General features: G+C 38.1%; 1 protein-coding gene across 3 annotated transcripts in view; it reads right to left on the minus strand.

Moving 5' to 3' along the window:
* DCC (DCC netrin 1 receptor) overlaps positions 1-22,174 on the minus strand; it is a 1,201,126-nt gene that overhangs the window by 737,710 nt on the left and 441,242 nt on the right. The window lies entirely within an intron of this gene.

Genomic DNA, 22,174 nt, shown 5'->3' on the forward strand with positions numbered 1-22,174 from the left:
GAAAAAAATTAAAATGAAAAACAGTATACCAAAACCAATGGAATGTAGCAAAAGCAGTGCTAGAAGGAACTTTATAGCAATAAATGACTTCATCATAAAAGTGGACAGATTTCAAATACACAACCTACCAATGCACCTTAAGGAACTAGAATAAGAAAAAAAACAAAACAAAATTAGCAAAAGAAATGAAATAGCAAAAATTAGAGAACTAAAAAGAGACTAAATGGAAAACATTGCCAAGAACCAATGAAACAAAAAGTTTTTCTGAGAAGATAAAATTTTTAAACTGCTAGCTAGATTAACCAAGAAAAAGAGAAGACCCACATAAGTTAGAAATGAAAAAGACATTACAACTGATACAACAGAAATAGAAAGGATCATTAGAGACTATTAATAACTCTATGCAAACAAATTAGAAAATCTAGAGGAAACATTCCTGAACACATACAATCTACTAAGATTGATCCAGACAGAAATAGAAAACCTAACAAATTAATAATGAATAATAAGATTGAATCAGAAATCAGGTGCCTCCCAATAAAGAAAAGTTCAGGACTGAATGGCTTTAATTCTGCATTCTATCAAGTGTATGAAGAACTAACAGATTATTCTCAAACTATTACAAAAATTAAAGAGGAGACAGTTATTCCTAACTCATTCTACAAGTCCAGAATTACTCTGATACCAACACCAGACAAAGATAAAAAAAAAACGCAAAAACCTACAGGCCATTTTCTCTGATGAATACAGATGCAAAAATCCTTAACAAAATATTAGCAAACTTAATCCAACAACAAATTGAAAAGATAATATATCATGATTAAGTGGGATTTGTCTCAGGGATGCAAGGATGGTTCCATGTACATAAATCAATACATGTGATATATCACATCAATAGAAGAGGGACAAAAACCATATGATCTTCTCAATAGGCACTAAAAAGATAAAATTCAATACCTCTTCATGATAAAAACTCTCAACAATAAAAAGAAGGTATTTCAAATTAATAAAGACCATATATATGACAAACCCACAGCACTGCTAACATCATACTTAATGGAAAAAGTTGAAAGCCTTTCCTTTAACAACTAAAAGACAAGGATGCCCGCTTTCACCACATTTATTCAGCATAGTACTGGAAGTCCTACCACAGCAATCAAGCAAGAAAGAAATAAAAGGCATCCAAATTGGAAAAAAGAACAGTTGTCCCTCTTTGCAGACAAAGTTATCTTATGTATAGAAAAACCTGAGGACTCCACCAAAAAACTCAGAACTGATAAATTAAGTAAACTTGTAATATACAAAATCAACATACAAAAAGCAGCACTCCTATATACCAATAACAAACTAGATTTTAAAAATCAAGGATGTGATCTCATTTATAATAGCTACAAAAACACTACCTAGTAATAAATTTAACCAAGGACAGGAAAGAGTTCTACAACTTCAAAAAAAAAAAATGATGAAAGAAATTGAAGACACAAGCAAATGTAAACATATCACATGCTCAAAGATTGAAAGAACCAGTATTGTTAAAATAGCCATCCTACCCAATGCCACCATAGTACTACAGATTCAAGAGACATAATGCAATCCCCATCAAAATACCAATGACGTTCTCAAGAGAAATATAAAAAAAACTAAGATTTGTGTGGAAACACAAGAGATTCTGAATAGCCAAAGCAATCCTGAGCAAAATGGAAAAGCTAGAAGCATCATACTACCTAACATCTACTAGAAAGCTATAATAACCAAAATGGTATGGTATTGGACTAAAACACAGACCAATGGAACAAAAAATAAAACCCAGAAATATAGATTAATATAAAACCCAGAAATATAAATTAATCTGTATTAATATATATTTACTATAACTGTAATTTTATATTATAAATATACATTTTAATGAATCTAAAAATAATATAGATTAATAGAATATAAAACCCAGAAATTAATCCTATTTACAGCCAACTTATTTGTTTTAAAAAGGCACGAAGAGCATACCTTGGAGAAAGAACACCTCTTCAATAATGATGCAGGGAAAACTAAGTGTTCACATGCAGAAGAATGAAACTACACCTGTATCTCTTGCCACATACAAAAATCAACTCAAAATCGTGAAAGAGTTAAACATAAGACTCAAAAACATAAAACTACTGGAAGAAAATATGAGAAATGCTTCAGGACATTGGTCTAGGCAAAGATTTTATAGCCAAGACTTTACAATACAGGCAACAAAACCAAAATAGATACATGGGACTACATTAAACTAAAAAGCTTCTGCACAGCAAAGGAAGCAATCAACAGACTGAAGACACAACATGTAGAATGAGAGAAAATATTTGTAAAATATTCATCTGACTAGGGATTCATATCTAGAATATACAAAGAACTGAAACAACTCAACAGCCAAAAAACAAATACTATTGATAAAGGAGTTAAGAAATAAGCAGATAGTAAGGGTATGGGAGTCTTCAGTAAGGCTTTTCTCTTTAATAAAAAGCAGCTTCAAATCATTTTCTAATAAATAGCAGCCTGCAAATTTGAGCCCCAGACATAGACAAGCAAGCTGGGAGCTTGCAGAAGTGAATGCCAGCAGGAACTAGGACTAGACATGTTCAAGGTGGTGGCTCCATCTTCCCTTCTCTTTGTCAGCCACTTGTACAATAAAGAGCAGACAAGATGGTGCCAATCAACCGGAAAGCCCATTTGCATAATAAGATTAGGGTGGGGTGACAATCCTTCCCCATGGGCTATATAAATGTTATACCTTATCAAACCAATCTGTGGGTCCTACGTAAATCAGACGCCACCTTCTCCAACCTGCCTATAAAATCTGCAGTCTGCCATCACACCTCTTTTTCAGAGGTCTCTCACACACAAGGAGCTGCACTCCTCTCTTCTATTAAATTTTCCTCTCATTAACCCACCCACATGTGTCTGTGTCCTGAATTATTTCTAAAAGAAAGGGATCAGAACAGAAGGTAGAATCATGTGAGTGGTAAAGATGGAGAAAAACCTCAAAATCTGTCCTTGAATTGCGAGGTTCTCAACCTCCATTTCAAAATCAAATTAAATCAATAACAGGCATCTGCCAGCCATTTAAAGACACCATTAGCATGTCTGCCATTCTTAAAGACTCAGATGTCACACCTACTGGAGAGAACATGGAGCATCCCCCAATACCTGTAGGTTTCTGGGCATATGGCATATGGGCCATGTTTGAACCAGCCTCCTTTCATGGAAGACATAGCCATTGTATGGGGCTGGAAGAAGTCCTGGGGCACCTGACAACTTCTGGCTGGGGCTACCCTTGAGTGTTATACAAAGGCTTCCGGACTGACCTCGGCCTCTGACCACCCTGGTGGGGTGTTGGCAACGGGATCTCCAATTTTCCTATCATAATTTCCTCCTTTCTCGTCCAGGACCATCATATCTCTTAACCTTTCTATGTATGCAATGTGCAGGAAGTTTTACAGTTCAGGGAAATAATCTTGTTTGGCAATATCTGGGAATGTTGTAGTAACTGTGGACATAGCTCAAAGACAGGCATCTTTGGGATTTTCTAGGAACAGAGCCCCCCACCCCCCAAGTGAGCATCACTTTCTGCCCTTGGTCTGGAGAGCTCAGGGCATTTCAAGGTCAACAGCACCAACTAGTGGAATAGGTACTCTCTCCATGAGGCACATTGTCCTTTATCAAAACACCCTGGCTTCCCAATTCTTTGCCCTTATTGCACTCCTCTTCTAGAGACCAGGCTTTATGTTGCTTCTGCAAATGGGAAAACTCTACCTTCAACAATTAGGAGCAAAATATCCTCCAAAGCCAGATTTTACTGTCCCATCAGCAGGAAAATGACCATTTGATACCTACTGTCTTTTAAGGCACCTATTCTGCTTCCAATTAGAATAGTACTTAATTAGTAATAGTATTTTAAGTTTGGAAGTTAACTGGAACCATTTTCTAAGGGTAGATGCTTTAACACGAACCATACTAGCAGGATATAGAGCTCAAACCAGCACACTTCCTCCATCAAGGAGGAAAGTGCAACAGATGCCCAAATGCAACCGTCACATAATCTCTCCTGAGATACATTTTTTGAGTCAGGCAGGTCACACACGTCCAGGAACTCAAAGCAAAATCACAAGCAGAGGACTAGAGCCACTTGGGTGAGCATGACTAACCCCAATGGCTTAGTTCCTCTGGTTCTATGGCTGGGGGTCACACCTGCAACCACGGTTGGTGGTGCCAGGACCCAGGAACCATTTAGGAAAAAAAAAAAAAACAGCAGGGGGGACGCCTTCAACTGTCTTCCTTTCCACTCTGGGCCACACCAAAAGGAAGGAGACTAAACAGATGCCTTTTTCTCACTTCTCTTTCTAGATGGGTATCATCTTCAGCGTGCACTCCCCTGGAGTGCATGCTGAAGCACTGGAACTCCTTTCACCCTGAGACTCTAAAGAAAAAGTGGCCTGTTTTCTTCTACATAAGGGCATTGCCTTTTTGCTAGATCTTTGCAAGCATTGCAAAATCAGCCCAGCTCTTTTAGCAATCATGTCAGACAGGCACAAAGAGAATTCCCCAAAATTAGAAAAGCAACTCCTGGGGGAACCATTTGAGGCAGGCATTGGGCGTCCTGGCCCTTTCATTCCCCATTATCTGGGGCCAGCTCCAACCACACCACCAGCTCCTCCACCTCCATCATCTCCAAAATTTCCCATTCCCTCACCTTAGCTCTTAACCCTACAGAAAATGTCCAATGGAGGTGATGCCATGAGGGTTCAACTTCCATTCTCATTGCAGGACCTTAGGCAAGTAAAGGGAGACTTAGGCCAATTTTCTAATGACCCTGATAGGTATATAGAAGCTTTCTAAAATTTAACTCAGGTATTTGACTTCTCAAGGAGGGATGTTATGCTGCTCCAAAGCTTAACCCCAATTGTAGCTGAAAAACAGGCAACTCTGCAGACAGCAGAGAATTTTGGAGATGAGCAATATGTCTCCTATAACAGGCAAAAAGGGAAAAGAGAAAATCGGGAAGGTGAAGAAATAGGGGAAACACCATTGTTGATAGGAAAGGAAGCAGTACCTCTTGACAACTCTGATATCCCAGACTTTTCTATGGTATGGTTCCTTCTTTCACGGCTTAAAATGGCTATCTTTTTTTTTATAATGTTCTTCCAACCTGGGAAATGTTAGTTTTCCAAACCTTAAAATGCTTCTCTAGTTGAGCTACGGGGAAAGGAACCCAGAAGCCTGACATGCCAGCAAAAGGATAGAAATTTCTTACCATTCAGGCTTTTGGCCTCTCTCCCCCAATGCAAACCAGTAAAAGGGGTAACAAGGATCATTGTTTATATTATCTGTAAAGTTTAAATTAATGAAAAGGGATTTGTGAGGTTAATCTTAAGCTGTAGCCAATCTGGTGTGCTTTGTGTGTCTGTCAAAAGAAAACATGTTAGGCTAGGATGCAGACCCAGGATCCCATAAGCCTCCTGTTCATGCCAGCCCAACAAAATAGCCTATAACAAACTTGGCTACAGGTTTCCATGTTGTATCATGTGTTTGGGAGCATGACCTGTAACCATGTGGCAATACTTTTAGTCTCCACCATTTTACAGTGGTGGGTGTCTTCTTGTGCTAAGTCAGTTCCTGGGTGAGGGCCAGAAAATCAGATAAGGTAGTTTGTTGATCTAGGTGGTACCAGCTGATCTATCAATGACAGTGTTTACAAAATACCTTAAGCTCTGATCTTGAGAGCAGTTAAGGGAGGGTCAAAATTTTATAGCCTCCAGCTGCATGACACCTGAGCCATGGTTCCTGATCTCATTGCTAGTTTCTTGGTCTGGTCTCCAGACAAGAGGGAAGTATATCTTAGGAAGGGGCTATTATCTTTGTTTTGGACTATAAACTGTAAACCAGGTTCCTCCCAAAGTTGGTTCAGCCTACACTCAGGGATGGGCAAGGATAGCTTAGGGGCTGGAAACAAAATGGAGTTGTTTGGGTCAGATCTCCTTTACTGTCTCAGTCACAATTTTGCAATGACAGTTTCAAAAGCTGCTTATCACCGCTTTGAAAATACCTTGCACACTCACGGTTAAGTCACGACCTAACTCAGGCTTGTTGGTTTCACCTGTGAGGTTACTGTTTATAAAGTTCAAAAGCTGAAAATCTTAACTGCTTAGCATGGCTAAAGTTGAGTAACAAGAGATTTAAAACGATTTTCTTAAAGAGTGCTCAGCTTAATTAAAAGCAGGTATCCAAGTTCCAGGTTTTTTTAAAAGGCCTTTATGTTTTTTTCTTCTTGAATCTCGCTTTCCTGGAAAAAGCCTTTTCTTCTCAGTCAACTGAATCATTTTTCTCCATTTTTTTTTGGAGACAGAGTCTCACTCTGTTGCCCAGGCTGGAGTGCAGTGGCACGATTTCGGCTCACTGCAAGCTCTGCCTCCCGGGTTCATGCCATTCTCCTGCCTCAGCCTCCCGAGTAGCTGGGACTGCAGGTGCCCACCACCACGCCCAGCTAATTTTTTTTGTTGTTGTATTTTTAGTAGAGACAGGGTTTCACTGTGTTAGCCAGGATGGTCTTGATCTCCTGACCTCGTGATCCACCTGCCTTTGGGCCGGGTGCGGTGGCTCTCGCCTGTAATCCCAGCACTTTGCCACTCTTAATGTACACATGAGAGGCCCTAAGACAACTTCTGGTAGCCTGGAACTCCTTGGGAAAAAACAGAGGCAGCACCACAAACTCTATTTTGAGAAAAAACCTGTTTTTCTCACAAAACCCCAGGAATTAAAAGCAGATAATTCCCTCTCAAAATCAAAGGCTTTGCTCTGTTTTTCATTGTGTTATCTGACGGTTTTGAGTTTTACAGGTATCAAATCACCTCACGTCATGAGAGAGCTTTAGTGTGGGGAATAACTAGAGAGAAAATATACTTTAAGGGATGTCTAATAGTAGTTATGGAAGGATTCTTAACTCTTTGCGCTTTTGAATCAGAGAAGCATACTCTCGATCACCTGAAACATACAAACTTCCCCACTCCTCCCAGAGATGAGACTCCTATGGGGGTTGGGCTGATTACAAAATAAGCTGATTGGATTTGGGTTGCCTTGCAATGAAATGCATGGTAGAAGCACTATACTCTCTTCTCCCATAGACTCTCCCTCCTTTTGGGGATCCAAAATCCATTATAAAATGGCACCATTAATTTTGGGGGGTCTGTCTTTGCCTTCAGCTGTGCCTGCTTTTTATGCCCTAGAAATGCATGCCTTCCTGTCCCTGTTCCTCCAAGGGTTCCACCCTGAAGCCTATAATCCCAATAAGAAACTGGCAAATGAAAAATCATACAAGTACTGAATTCTGTGTTGCTATATATGTGTTATGTCTAATGTCTACAAAAAGAGCTCTAATTGATTAGCTTAAAGAAAATAAGCACTTAAAATATTTTTAGCTCACATGACTATAATCTCTAAGAAATAAAAATAGTCTTAAGTATTATTGGTAAAATGGAAGTGTCATCAAAATGCAAAACGGTGGTCTAAATCATACAACTTAGATACTAGGCTTGCTAAATGTTCCAAGGTTGTGTACTGCATGCTTTACAGATAGGTAAGGCCTGGGACATGTGGAGTCAGACCTACTCTGCAATTCTGTCTGGGTCCTAGGCTCCACACCTGATACATAAAGTTGCTTACTAACCAGGTTTTCCATCAAAAGTTGCTAAGAGTTAACAGTGCAACATGTGTTTGAGATCACTAAATGGTTTTATTTGCAAGGTATATAAAAACAGTAAAATGTGTCTTTTAGTAAAAGATTAAAGAAAGCATGAAAATGTAAATTTTGCCCAGGGATGAGGGATTAAATTTGATATAATAAAGCTAAACACATTTAAGTTGTGAAAAGATTGTAAAAATTAATCTTGCAATAATGTGTAAATCTTAACTAAATTCAAAGGGTATTATATGGTCTTTTCATAAATTGAGCATTGAAATACAAGCACAGCAAGACTGTCTTAAGACACTAACCTCCTCTTTAGCAAAAGCAGTTATAAAAGGTTTGTGAAGATTTCACCTCATGTTCAAGTTGGTTAAGATTATATGAAATTGTCTGAGGTTTCATTAAACATTGGGGTTAACATTAATTAATGCAAGGGTAAAAATTTGGCTTTTAACAGGATTTTCATGCAATAGTAAAGGCTAATATAAGATTTTTGCTTTTTGAGTCATCATTTTGGCAAAATAATTTATGGTAATCTGGGATTCTATTTCATAACATCAAGTGTTTTAAACCTCTAACATTTAACAGGCATCCCAAAAATCAAAATTCTAGTATCAAAATTATCTTCTCTGAGCTGGGATTTCTGGATGGTTCAGAAGGCCCCTGAAACTTTCAGCAAATAGGTAAACAGGATTATTTGACATGTTTAGTCACATGGGATTGCCAAAATGATGTACAATTTTATTTAAGTTATATTTTAGTGAATAATACTAATATATGTTCCAACATTGCATGGGATTTCTAAAATTCTAATGTCTGAGTATATGCTATCAATCATAATTAAGGGTAAAATTATTGTAAACCATGGAGATAACTAAACTTCTTTGTCAGTCATGTTTTTAACTAACTACCCCGGAAACTTTGTCATCATTTGCAGACAATTGTCACCTTGCTTTGTTCCTTCTGAAAATGTGGTTTATCATCAAGCCATATTAAGGACCTTAACAGGTGATTGTAAATGCAGGTTTTCAATAGTTTTGAAGATTGTAACATTGGAATAGAGAAACAATGTATGGGACTTATGAAGAATTGAAATGTTTACGTGTCAAACAAAACAAGAGTTAACTAATGGACTGTACTCAGAAAGTTAAAGCAAACTTTTTGAAATATTTTGCTTGAAATATTTCTGATCCTTGTTTTGTTTTTTAGGGTCAAAGAAACATACTTTTAACTTTTTAAAGGCTTTAATAATTAAGGTACACTCCTATGAACAAAATTTGGAGCATGTTTCTCTCTGCCTAGATCCTCTAGAAATTGGAAACTATCTGTGAATACTCTTAACTTATGGCAATATAGTTGTTTGCATTATTGCAATAATAATCCATTTTTCTTCTGCAATGGACACAATTGGAAAAACTGGTTATTTTATCAAGGCTTTGACTGGAAGTATATGCTTCCCTTTAAGGAGTCAATCTCAACTTGCAGAGCTGATAAAAGCCCCTTGGAGAAGACTGGCCTCATACCTTGTCTACACAGTCCCCATACAGGGCTCCTAAAACCTGTGGTCAGTAAAGCATGTCACTTTCTAACAGGTCCAGGAACTCCAAGTTCATCTTGGAACATTAAGAGAAAAGGATCACCCAACTCACAGGTATTAGAGAATATAAATCTATAGCTGGGCTCAGCTTTAAAAGGTCCTATCTAAGATTCCTTGTGGAACTGAGTTCCATCTAAGCCAATCCAAAAGGGCTATGTAGAAATAACCATTCTTGCTGAACTTTATGGCAAATCATCAGGCCAAGTATAAGGTTAAAGTTTTTCCTACAAACAACATGGTCCTATCATAATTTGTTTTTACCAAAAATGAGGACTAGAGAGAGAAAAATTATGCTCCAAAGCATATCATACATTTGTCATTAAATCCTTGTCTCATTAATTGTTTTTAAGTTTTTTTGCCTACATTTTAGACTAATCATGCTTATTCCTGTAATCAAGTGGTGATTTCCTGCAGCTTTGAAGAAACCAAAAGGGATGGGTAACATAAAAATCTGGATTAATATGCTAGTTCTGAGCAATTATCCTGCAAATCCTGCCAAGTAGTGAAAGTAAATAGGATGCTCATAACCTGGAGTTTTGTTTTGGAAAATAAAACCAAGGAACTTCATAGACCCCCAAAGAGAAATTCTATATCTTGGCAAGATTTTATATGGAATGTACCTACTACACCACACTTGCAAGATTTGCTATACTCACTCTGCTATTTGCAGTAGGGCTATACACAGTAGCACCTTCTAACTGGAATAGTAGACAGTTTCCATTGCTGTAGTATTTTGCTTAATTATTATCCTTATAGCAGGAATAATAGTTTCACCAAAAAGGAAGTATGAAAGGATTATAAGGATGGTAAATACTTGTCCTAAAAAGAATAGTTCGTTGTTTAAAAAAAAAGGGATGTTTAGGAGAAGTTGGAAAGTTTAAACATGTCTTAGATGGTCTGTGGAAGTCATTAGGGGATTAATAAATTGCAGGAAAGATTTAGCCAAGGTCAACACTAAAGTTACTCTAGCCACCCAAATCCAATGCCACTTATTCAAAAAAGAATGTTACTTTTATATTAACATTTAGCAGCATCTGATGGAGGCAAACCAGTATCACAACCCATTAGAATGATAGACAGCAATCAAACTGCAAATGGTGCTGCAGACCAAACACACATGGACACACCTTTCTTCTGAGGACCCTTAGACTGACCCCAGGAGGAGCCCTAGCTGATTTTCCCCACATGATGCCCCTTTCAGCAGGAAGTAGCCAGAAAAAAATTGTCATCCAACATTCCCTAACAGCAGTTAGGGTTATCACTGCAGAGGGAGGAATGATATAGGACTTAAGAAATTACTTCAGCAGAGAGTAAGGGCATGGTAGTCTTTGGTAATGCTTTTCTCTTTAATGAAAAGCAGCCCCAAATTATTTTCTAACAAAGAGCAGCCTATAAAGTAGAGCTGCAGACAGACAAGCAAACTGGGAGCTTGCACAGGTGAATGCCAGCAGGAACTAGGGACTAGACATGTTAAAGATAGCAGCTCCATCTTCCCTTCTCTTGGTCAGCCATGTGCACAGTAAAGAGCAGATGGTGTCAATCTTACTGGTGTCAATCAACTGGAATCAAGATGGTGCTGATTAACTGGGAAGTCTATTTACATAATATTACGTTAGGGTGACCAGCCTTCCCTGTGCCCTATGTAAACCTTGTACCTGATCAACCAATCTGAGCCCTATGTAAATCAGACACCACCTTCTCCAGCCTGCCTATAAAATCTGCTGCAGTCAACCACCTCCCCACTTTTTTGGACATGTCTATCTCTGTCTCTGTCTGTCTCTGTCTCTCTTTCTCTCTCCCTGCCCCCTTATCTTCTCTCTCTCTCTCTCCCCCTCCACCTCCCTAGGACCTGCTCTCCTCTCTCCTTTATTCTATTAAATTTTCTACTTCTTAACCCACTCACATGTGTCTGGGTCCTGAATTCTTTCTCAGCATGAAACAATGAACCCCAGGGTATATATCCCAAGTAACATAGCCATTTCACTATTAAAAAGTGGGTAAGTGATCTGAATAGCCACTTCTCAAAAGAAGACATACAAATGGCCAAAACATATTAAAAAAATTTTCAACAACATCACCAGTCATCACAATGAGAACCACAGTGAAATATCTTCTCACCTCAGTCAGAATGGCTATTAACAAAAAGACAAAAAATAACAACTGCTGGCAAATATGTAGAGAAAACTGAACCCTTATATACTGTTCATGGGAATGCAAATCAGTACAGACATTATGGAAAACAGTACAGAAGTTTCTCAAAAGATTAAAAGTAGAAATATCATATAATCCAGCAATCCCACCACTAGGTATTTATCCAATGGAGAGGGAATCAGTACATCAAAGAGATACCTTCACCCCCTATGTTTATTGCAGAACTATTCACAATAGCCAAGATAGGAATCTAAGCACCCATCGAGTAAATGGATAAAAAAAATGTGGTATATATACACAATAGAATATCATTCACTATAAAAAAATGAAATTCTGTTATTTGGAGCAACACAGATGGAAATGGAGGTTGCTATGTTAAGTCAAATAAGGCAGGCACAGACAGACCGATATTGCATGATCTCAATTACATGTGGGAGCAAAAGATGTTGATCTCATGGACATATACACTAGATTGACAGCTACTAGAGTCTAGGAAGGGTGGAGGAGGAGGATGAAGAGAGGTTAGTCAATAGGTACAAATATGCAGTTGGAATAAATTCTAGTGTTTGGTAGTAAATATATAATTTATTGTATATTTCAAAATACATCAGACTACATTAAAGTTAGAAGAGTCAAAATGCCCCCAACACAAAGAAATGGTAAACATTTGAGGTGATGGATATCCTAAATACCCCGATTTGATCATTCCACCACATTGTATAAATATATCAAAATATGACATGTACCCCATAAATATGCACAATCATTATGCATCAGTTTATGAAGTATGTATTGCCCTGTAATGCACAGTGAAGTATAAACTTGTACCTACTTGTATTTACAAGTGTGTGTACATACACAAATATATACTATATATACACTATATATAATACATATACAAACACACTTGTATATACAGTGAAGTATAAGCCTGTATTTAGAGGGATTAGACATGAGGACTCTTGTTAAGTCAGACTATTTACCAAATGCTTGAGAGCAAGGACCGTATCAGAAATCTGTTTTAAACACTACAGTATCTTTTACAGAAAAAATAATACTATCAACATCATAGACACAATTTTTATAAGGATTCAGAAAGAATTAGAGGGTGTTGTTAGGTCTCAAGTCACATTACACACCTGTGGGTACCAAGATTAAAACTTTGCTGCCTTGTGTAAAGCAACAGCATTTTTATGTACTTCAACTTTTGTGTTGAAAAAAAAAAAAAAAAAGTAGAAGTAGTATAAATTATTTTTAGTTCTGGATAAACATATGCTTATTGTATTCAAGGAGTTTAAATAGGTGTTAAACCACTTTTAAGAGCAGTTGCTGTAAAAAGAACAAGTAGGAATGTCCAATTCATTCTAATTGACAGCTTATATACATTGAATTTCTTGTATAATTACTCTTCACTTAAATGATAGCGTCTAAGACAATGCTTCCTCTGAAAGTATTGGTACTGTAGGTCTGTTTTTCATTATGACACACACATATTTTTAGAAACATCTAAAACACTGGGAAATCAGTATGATCTCTTGTTTTTAGCTTCCTTTACTCTAACAGGGCACCATCTGTCCAAAGACATTTAGGCCTTTAAACAGTATTACGTGATATAACAAGTAGTGATGATTTACCTTGCTGGGCAAATCTGTCACCCATTTCTTCTAGGTAGAGTGTCAGATTTTAAAATTAAAATGTTTATTCAAAGGGTGTAATGAGGAATACATTCCCCTTAACTTCTCAAATTCACAACTCACTTAACAGATTATTGAGGATATGCTTATTTTTCTTGTACACTAACCTAGAGAGGAACAAGAGAGGTTGGAATAAAGCCAAGCAGGAGGAGAGCAATTGATCCAGGTCCAGCCAGTCACAAGCATGAAAGGTCCTCAAGTGAATACACATGGAGAAAGAAAGATGCACATGGAGGAAGAAAGATGCACATGGAGGAAGGCTGAGATTCCAGAGGTCAGCATATTTGGGATTGAATGCAAGTCCTTGGCTAGAAAGGGTGAGTACGTATGCAAGAAGTTAGGATAGAGGCAGACAGTTTAGGAATAAATTTGGGGCACTAGAGTGTGCAGAGTCAGAAGCAATCTTAGGGTAGGTCCAATATATAAAATGTAGGAGATGAGAGGGTGGGGGAAATAAAAATAGAAACTTGAATTTCACCTCCTGACTTGTAAATACTTATTATAAGCACCTGTCTCAGAATCATGAAAGGCTAGTTCAAAGCGGATGCTACAAACCGACCTGTGTTGCCAAAAGCTTCACAATAGGCCTGGCGCGGTGGCTCAGGCTTGTAATCCCAGCACTTTGGGAGGCCGAGGCAGGCGGATCCCGAAGTCAGAAGATTGAGACCACGGTGAAACCCCGTCTCTACTAAAAATACAAAAAATTAGCCGGGCGTGGTGGCGGGCGCTTGTAGTCCCAGCTACTCGGAGAGGCTGAGGCAGGAGAATGGCGTGAACCCGGGAGGCGGAGCTTGCAGTGAGCTGAGATTGCGCCACTGCACTCCAGCCTGGGCGACAGAGGGAGACTCCGTCTCAAAAAATAAAAAAAAATAAAAAAACTTTACAATAAAACTCCTGCCTGGCAGTCTAGAGGGCATATCATTACTTTCTAAGCTTTTAAAATGCACTGCATTTGAAGGAGCCTGTTGAACTTTATACGGGTCCTTTGAAAATATTCTCTCTAAAGAGCGTCCTCATTTGTAAAGATCCTTTTGTTTAGGAAGCACCTTTGTGCTTAGCTCTGAAAATGCATTAACTGAAGAGGTTGTTTCCTTTCTTAGTTCTACTCAATTGTATTTTACCTTGACTGTCTTTATGCGAAAATGGTCCTTTTTATCATTCAGAAATTATTTTCTTTAAAAAAGTCATACATTCTTCTTGCTAAAATTTCTCCTTGTATATTCAATCAGTAATGAAGAAAGTCATTCTCTTCAACTGACCAAGTATGTTTAAACATTCAAACTTTAAAATATGCCCTGGTAGTATAAAATAAACAAAGTAATATAAGCTTTCTTTGCTCTTCTCACATATAAATAGATGGGTATAACATCCAATTGATGAGAATTTTGTTTAAAAATTGAAAAATTTAATGCTTTTAAGACTAAAACAGAATATTGTACTTCAAGAGACAAAGTCCTCTTCATAAAGACCTCTGTAGCTGTTTCTTAAGCTTTATAAGAGATAAATAAAATGAATTTCCCATGCTGTTTTGAAAAATGATCAATAACTTCTGTTATTGATCAGACTAGAGGATGAAGTGGATGGTAGACTATGAAATATTAATACTATATATATTAATACAATGTTAGAGGCACTCTTTTCACTCATCTTGATACTATGTTAGCTCCTCTAAGTGAGGAACTCCCTTTCAGTGGTCACTATGACACTTGCATAGAAGTATTCAATACACGTTGACTATAAAATTCAACTGTCTGTGATGACTTGTAATCATCAAGCTCAGAGAGCAGTTTGGTGGATCCTGTTGGAGCTCAGAGAATGCTATCCCAAAGTACTTTGAACTAAAATAGACTGAGAGAGGCTCAGAAGGAAGAAAGTCACTCTGATCTTCCCTCATTCTGTGTGATAACTGGCCATAAAATAATTCTATGACTTCCTTTACCTGCAAGGAAGTTGCGGGGGTTGCAGGGAAGGAATGCAACACAATGAAACCAAGAAGAATTCAAACAGCCAGGCTCTGCTAGGTTTCCTCCCTCAACCTATTATCATTAGATCAGATCCTTTTGTCCAGTTGCACTTCTACATGGCTGAGCATTCTTCATCCAACCTGAACATAAAAATAGACACTTTCCCTGGGTCTTTAAGTCTTTATTTAATAAAAACTTTGATGAAATAAATTTGTTATGCTTTTCTTGTTAATCTGTCTTTTGTGTAGAAGTGTCATACATAACTCTCATGATGAGGGAAGAAAGAAATCATATCTTTCCAGTCCTACAATCCCAATCTTTTCACCACCTAAGACTTCTCTCCTTATATTTCCCTCTCATGGGTTATAAGAAATGCTACTCCAAAGTATGGCAGCTTGGAAATTGAGAAAACAGCAAAAGCAGAAAGGTCTCTGACCTTCCGCTTCCTTTCTCCCCTGAAGACCTTCACGTGACAGGTGGTCTGCTTCACATTTGGAGGGAAGTAATATCACACAAGGACACCAGAAAGAACCTGAACAAACACCACCTGCTAAGTTCTGCCATTTCTTACCATTAGATTGTACTCCTTTTTCTTCCAGTTGTAATTCTTCTGCATAATTATCCAATTTTCATCAAACTTAAGCATAAATATACACAGTTTTCCCTGCTTTGGGGGGTCTTCAGTTCTAAAGGTTCCTGTGTCATATAAAACTTAGATTAAATAAATGTGAATGCTTTTCTTATTATCTTTTATTAATAGAAGTTGCAGCCATGACCCTTGTTATAATGAGGAAAATATTACTTTTTCTTCCCTATACCTCTAGAGACTATACATTTTGAAAGATATCTAAAAACTGGGATTAATAATTTTTTACAAGGCAATCATAAATTTTATTTATCTCAAAACTATAAAGTTCAAAAGAATGTCAAGCTAAGTTATTAGAATTGCAAAGAATTGAGCTAGATTCCTGGGTTGTATCAATTTGTCTAACTCTCTATATATCTATTGACTCTCATATAAAGGAAAAACAGATGAAATTCAACTAAAATACTCTGTAAAGTATCAGGCAATAATAAATATGATGTACTAGAAATGAACCTGCAGAAAGCTATGAAAAACCTCGACGGTAAATTAATAACACTTAAAATAAAGGTATAAAAGGCCACGATGAATGAAGTAGTAAATTATATTCATAGATTGGAAATCCCAAAACTGTAAAGATGTCAATTTCTCTTTCCAAATTTATAACTGAATGCATTTCAATCAAAATCTCAACATGTTTAATGGAGAAAGCATCAAAGTCAACTAAAGATGTACCGACATGCCATTAGAGAAATGCAAATCAAAACCACAATGAGATACCATCTCATGCCAGTTAGGATGGCAATTATTAAGAAGCCAGGAAGCAACAGATGCTGGAGAGGATGTGGAGAAATAAGAATGCTTTTACACTGTTGGTGGGAGTGTAAATTAGTTCAACCATTGTGGAAGACAGTGTGGCGATTCCTCAAGGATCTAGAACTAGAAATACCATTTGGCCCAGCAATCCCATTACTGGATATATACCCAAAGGATTATAAATCATTCTACTATAAAGACACATGTGCATGTATGTTTATTGTGGCACCATTCACAATAGCAAAGACTTGGAACTAACCCAAATGTTAATCAATGATAGGCTGGATAAAGAAAATGCAACACATACATACCATGGAATACTATGCAGCCATAAAAAAGGATGAGTTCATGTCCTTTGCAGGGTCATGGATGAAGCTGGAAGCTATCATTCTCAGCAAACTAACACAGGAACAGAAAATCAAACACTGCATGTTCTCACTCCTAAATGGGAGTTGAACAATTAATACACATGGACACAGGGAAGGGAACATCACACACTGGGGCCTGTTGGGGTATGGGGCACTTGGGGAGGGATAGCATTAGGAGAAATACCTAATGTAGATGACGGATTGATGGGTGCAGCAAGCCACCATGGCACCTGTATACCTATGTAACAAACCTGCACATTCTGCACATGTATCCCAGAACTTAAAGTATAAAATAAAAAGATTTATGGATACACAAAGGGCCATCAGAAGCCAATGCACACTTGAAAAGAACAAGGTGAAGGATAATTTTCCAAGAACATCAACTTATCTCAGCACTACAGCAATTAAATTGACATTTGATGCTAGGCATATAGAACACCGATGCAGAATGCTGAGTCCTGAAACACATCCTACATTAATGGACTCTTGATATGTCATATATGTTTTTAAGTCACTGGAAAGCAGTGGGAAAAGTATGATACTATCAGTTGATGAGCAGGGCACAACTGGATATTGACAAGGTAAAATAAAATTACAACCCTATCTCCTATCATAAACAATGCCCGTGTGTATTTGATGCCTAAGTGTGGAAAATAAAGTGACAAAACTTTTAGAGGAAAATACAACAGAATATCTTGACAACCTTGGTTTAGGAAAGGTTTTCTTAGGCAAGATAGCAAAAACAAAACTACTAAAGACTTTAATGACAAGAAAAGAAAAAGAAAAAACTAGGCAATTACACAAATTATGCCTCTCAAAATTATCAAAATCTGTGAGCTTTGTGTTCCAGTATGAGATATGGGAAATATACATCTAAAGGAAGCTTTTAGAAACTTTAATAACAATTTGATGGGGAAAGGGTCTATTGAGTATGATTTTAAAATTGTTTGGATTTAGAATGTCTTTATTTTTATATTATTTCATTTCACTGCATTTTAATAATGTATCAGCCAATGCCTGGAAAAAAATGTTAATGGTTCACAGAGTTTAATAGTGAAACAGGCATTGTAAGGCAATGCAAAAAATTAAAAAATTCTCTTTATTAAAGACACTGCAAGATTCATTAAAAGACATTCCCAAGACATGCAATGGAAGAAAGTGTTACAAGTTCTTTTATTTTTATGAATTAGTGCATGTTTAAAACATCAAAGAAAATAACCTTATATAGAATAGTTTCACTCTCCATCGAAAACGGAACATCACACTCCGGGGACTGTTGTGGGGTTGGGAGAGGGGGGAGGGACAGCATTAGGAGATATACCTAATGCTAAATGATGAGTTAATGGGTGCAGCACACCAACATGGCACATGGATACATATGTAACAAACCTGTACCCTAAAACTTAAAGTAGAATAATAAAAAAAATTTTATAAACCAAAAATATAAACTAAGAAAAAAATCAATAAATACGCATGCAAGCAATTCACAGAAAAGGAAAACCTAATGTCCAAATAAGATATGGGAAAATGTCCAAAAGCATGAGTCTTCAAGGAAATGAAAATGTTAAAAATGTGGAGGAAAAAAAAAAAAAAACACTTCACTTGCGGCTTCTTTCACGTCTCTACATAGTGTGTTTCTCCCTTAAGTTTTTCAACTTTAGACATTATTTACTGACTTCTTACTATGATAGATGAGGATTTGGTTCACTTTTGCCACGATTTTCTTTGCTTAGTATATTGTTATTTGGATTATCTATATTGGTTACCATTAAAAAAACTTTTAAGTAATACAATTGTAGCTGTTTTTCCTTCTATCAAGATTAGACAATCATTTTATACACAGCAAGAAGAGACTGCTGTCCTTATCCATTGTTTTTAGCTCTCCTTTCCATTTTTCCATCTACCTTCTGCCATAGATACACTTGCATTTCTTACTTAAAAAAAATTTGCCTTTATAATCTCCTCATTTGCTCCCTCAAACATCCCACTGATTCTATCAAATCTTTTTTTTTTTTTCCCCCCCCCGGAGATCTGCCTCCTAGATTCTCTTCTGCTTTAGTCTGGACTAGATACTCCTTAGGTCAGCTGCACAGGTATCTTTCTGGAATGTTCCTTTATTATTTCCTCTGATTTTGCATCCACTGCTTGCTACTTGTGATGGGCTGAATATTGCCCCCACCACCAAAAAAATACATTTACATCCTACTCCCCAGAACCTGTAAATGTTACCTTATTTCTTTTAAAGGATTTTTGTAATTAAGGATCTTGAGATGAGATGATCATTCTGGGCTATCATGGTGGGCTCTAAATCTGGATGGGAATTTTGAGATGGACATACAGAGGGGAAGATACCCAGAGGAGGAGAAGGTAGTGTGATTATGGAGACTGAAATTGGAGAGAAGCAGCCACAAGCCAAATAACTTATGTGGCCAACAGAAGCCTGAGAAGGCAAGGCCTGAGTTCTCCTCATGGCCTTCAGGGCTACTGTGATCCTCCTGATACTTTGATTTGAGACTTCTGGCCTCCACAACTATCAGAATAAACTTCTGTTTTTCAGCCATCCAGTTTGTTATGGCAGCCACAGGAAACTCATACACTAGTCAAGGACAGGACTGAGATGAGACTAGTGAGGCAGATGTGTGGACATAAAAGTTAAAGGGGCACCAAAACACTCAATTTTAAGATAAATAACATTTTATAAGGTAATTTTTTTAAAAGTAAAAATAAATGCAAAAAAATCTTGTAATGGAAAAACAAAATCAAAACACACACAAAAAGGCTCTGAACCTGCACCTTTGGCCTCATGCTAGTCCCAAACCTACTGCTAGTCAAGGACTTTCTCCTCTTGGCTACTTGGTTACAAAAATTAACTTTCTAGCAAAGATTTGAGACACTTTCTGAGCCCTTGTGCATCTGACAATGTCTTTATTTTATACTCACATGATTAATAGTTTGAATGTTTAAATAACTCTAGTTTGCAGAAAACTTTTTTCAAAGAAATAAGGAACATTGTTTTATCATCTTACACTTAGTTTGTTGAGGAGTCACAGGGGGACTGAGTATGTTTTGTGTATGTATGTGTGTTTTTCTCTGAAACTTTTATTTATCCTTCATTTTCTTAAATCGTGTAGTAGATTCACTGTAAGCTTTCCCCACCCATCCCCACCTCCTGCAACCTGGCTCAGCACTTGGTAGACCCTTTCAGTCAGAAGATCTCTCAGGGATGTTATTTTATATATTTGTAAATGTCCTCCCCCTCCATTTCATCTTTTCTCTTTTCTGGTTTTCTTGCTATCCAGATACTCTAGAACTCTTGACCTAATCCTACTTTTTCTTCCAGCTTTTTAAAAAATAGAACAGATCTTACAGACTTCCTGTATTCCTTCAACCCTTCTTTTTCTTTTAAAATTTCTACTAAAGTATCTTTAAGTTCTTAACGAATCTAATACATTTTAAAACTATAAGTTATAAATCTAATAAATGTTTAAGAACTCATTTTTGTTCTCTTTTTTGGAGTTTCTTTTATTGGTTTATAAATAGGTACAATGTTTCATCAATTTCCTCTAAGAGTACTAGTATTCATTATAAAATTCTCTGTTTCCTTCAATTATCTTGGGATTATTTTATTTTTCTACTGTTCACTTTTGCCTTTCTCTGTTGTGTTGCAAACATTTTGTAAATGTCTGGTGATCCTGTTGTAAATTTATATAAAGTGTGAGCCAATTGAAATGTTTGCTTGTGTCTGTTGATTGGGGAGAAAGTCAGTTTCAAACTGTGCTGCAGTGTGAGAAAGAAGTTCCCTATTGTGCTGGGAACATCTTGATGACAGTGATACAGGAGTGCTGGGAAGGGAAGACCCTTTAAATGGAGGGGACAGGGAAGTGCTGGGTAGAGAAAGGCAGGTCCCTGGCTGGGGATCCACCCTCACGGACCTAGGTGAGGATGGGCACTCCTGCTTTCACGCCCTAATGTTGCATTTTCCAAGACCACGTCCCCATCCTGGGCCTGTAAAAACCTGAGACCCTAGTGGGCAGACACACAGGCGGCCAGATGTCAAGAGGAGCACATCAGCGGAAGAAGACACAAGTGGCTGGATGGCAAGAGGGCATGAGGGAGCACTCTGGCAGAAGAGCACACCAACTAATACTGGCAGGCCTGCAGGCCATTTACCAGCGGGACGAGGCAGAGTTTGACCCGGCAGTCGGAGGAGAGCTGGGGCCATCCAGCAGCCCAACTCTGGGGGAAAACCATCTCCCTTCTGGCTTCCCCATTGGCTGAGAGCTACTTCCACTCAGTAAAACTTTGCACTCATTCTCCAGGCTCACGTGTCATCTGATTATTCCAGTACACCAAGGCAAGAACCCGGGATACGGAAAGACCTGTCCTTGCAACAAGGTAGAGGGTCTACTTGAGCTGGTTAACACAAACCTCCTATAGACAGCAAACTAAGAGAGCACCCTGTATCACACGCCCACTGGGGCTTCAGGAGCTGTAAACATTGACCCCTAAACACTGCCATGGGGTTGGAGCCCCATAGCCTGCCTGTTTATGCTCCCCAGAGGTTTGAGCAGTGGGGCAGTGAAGAAGCGAGCCACTCCCCACGTCACACACCCTGTGAGGGGGACAGGTGAACCTTTCCCGTTTCAACTGGGGCCTCACCCAGGATCCTGGAAGGTGAGTGTGGATGAAGGGAAACTGCCGGGTCTGCCTTTCCTCCAAAACCCTGCCACCTTTTCCTGCTGGTAAGAGGCTCTGTTTCCCTTCACCGAGTTTTTAAAAAATTCTGCTCTAACAGGGTTGGTCAACCCCCCCAGACTCTCTCTCTTTTCTCTCACATGGTTTGAAATGGCTCTTATCACTTTCTTTACAATGTTGAGTTTTGGTACAGGCTACAGCAATGTTATTAAGTAAAGTGAGGATTTGGCTCAGCTGCCGAAGGTGCAAATCAGACCAACTGTTCCTAGAGGTGTCATATATGCCTTCACTTCGACAGCCACAGACACTCATGGTTCAGGGCACCTTTCCTTAACCTTTCCCAGCAGGCAAAGGCTAGTCCAGCAGCCATGAGTGGGGCTGGAGAAAACAGGCAGTAACCAGGACCCGACTGTATGCTCCCCTGGAGGTGTGAGCAGCGGGGCACTGAAGAAGCAAGCCATACCCCCATCACACACTCTGCGAGGGGAATAAGGGAACCTTTGCCATTTCAACAGAATGCAGAGTTGTTTGCTGCTCTGACCTCTCCGGTCTACTCATGTTTTTTAAGAAGATACTGCTTCTTTTACCT

The sequence above is a fragment of the Hylobates moloch genome, unplaced genomic scaffold (assembly GCF_009828535.3).
Source record: "Hylobates moloch isolate HMO894 unplaced genomic scaffold, HMol_V3 SCAFFOLD_5, whole genome shotgun sequence".
In the NCBI taxonomy this organism is placed as follows: Eukaryota; Metazoa; Chordata; class Mammalia; order Primates; family Hylobatidae; genus Hylobates; species Hylobates moloch.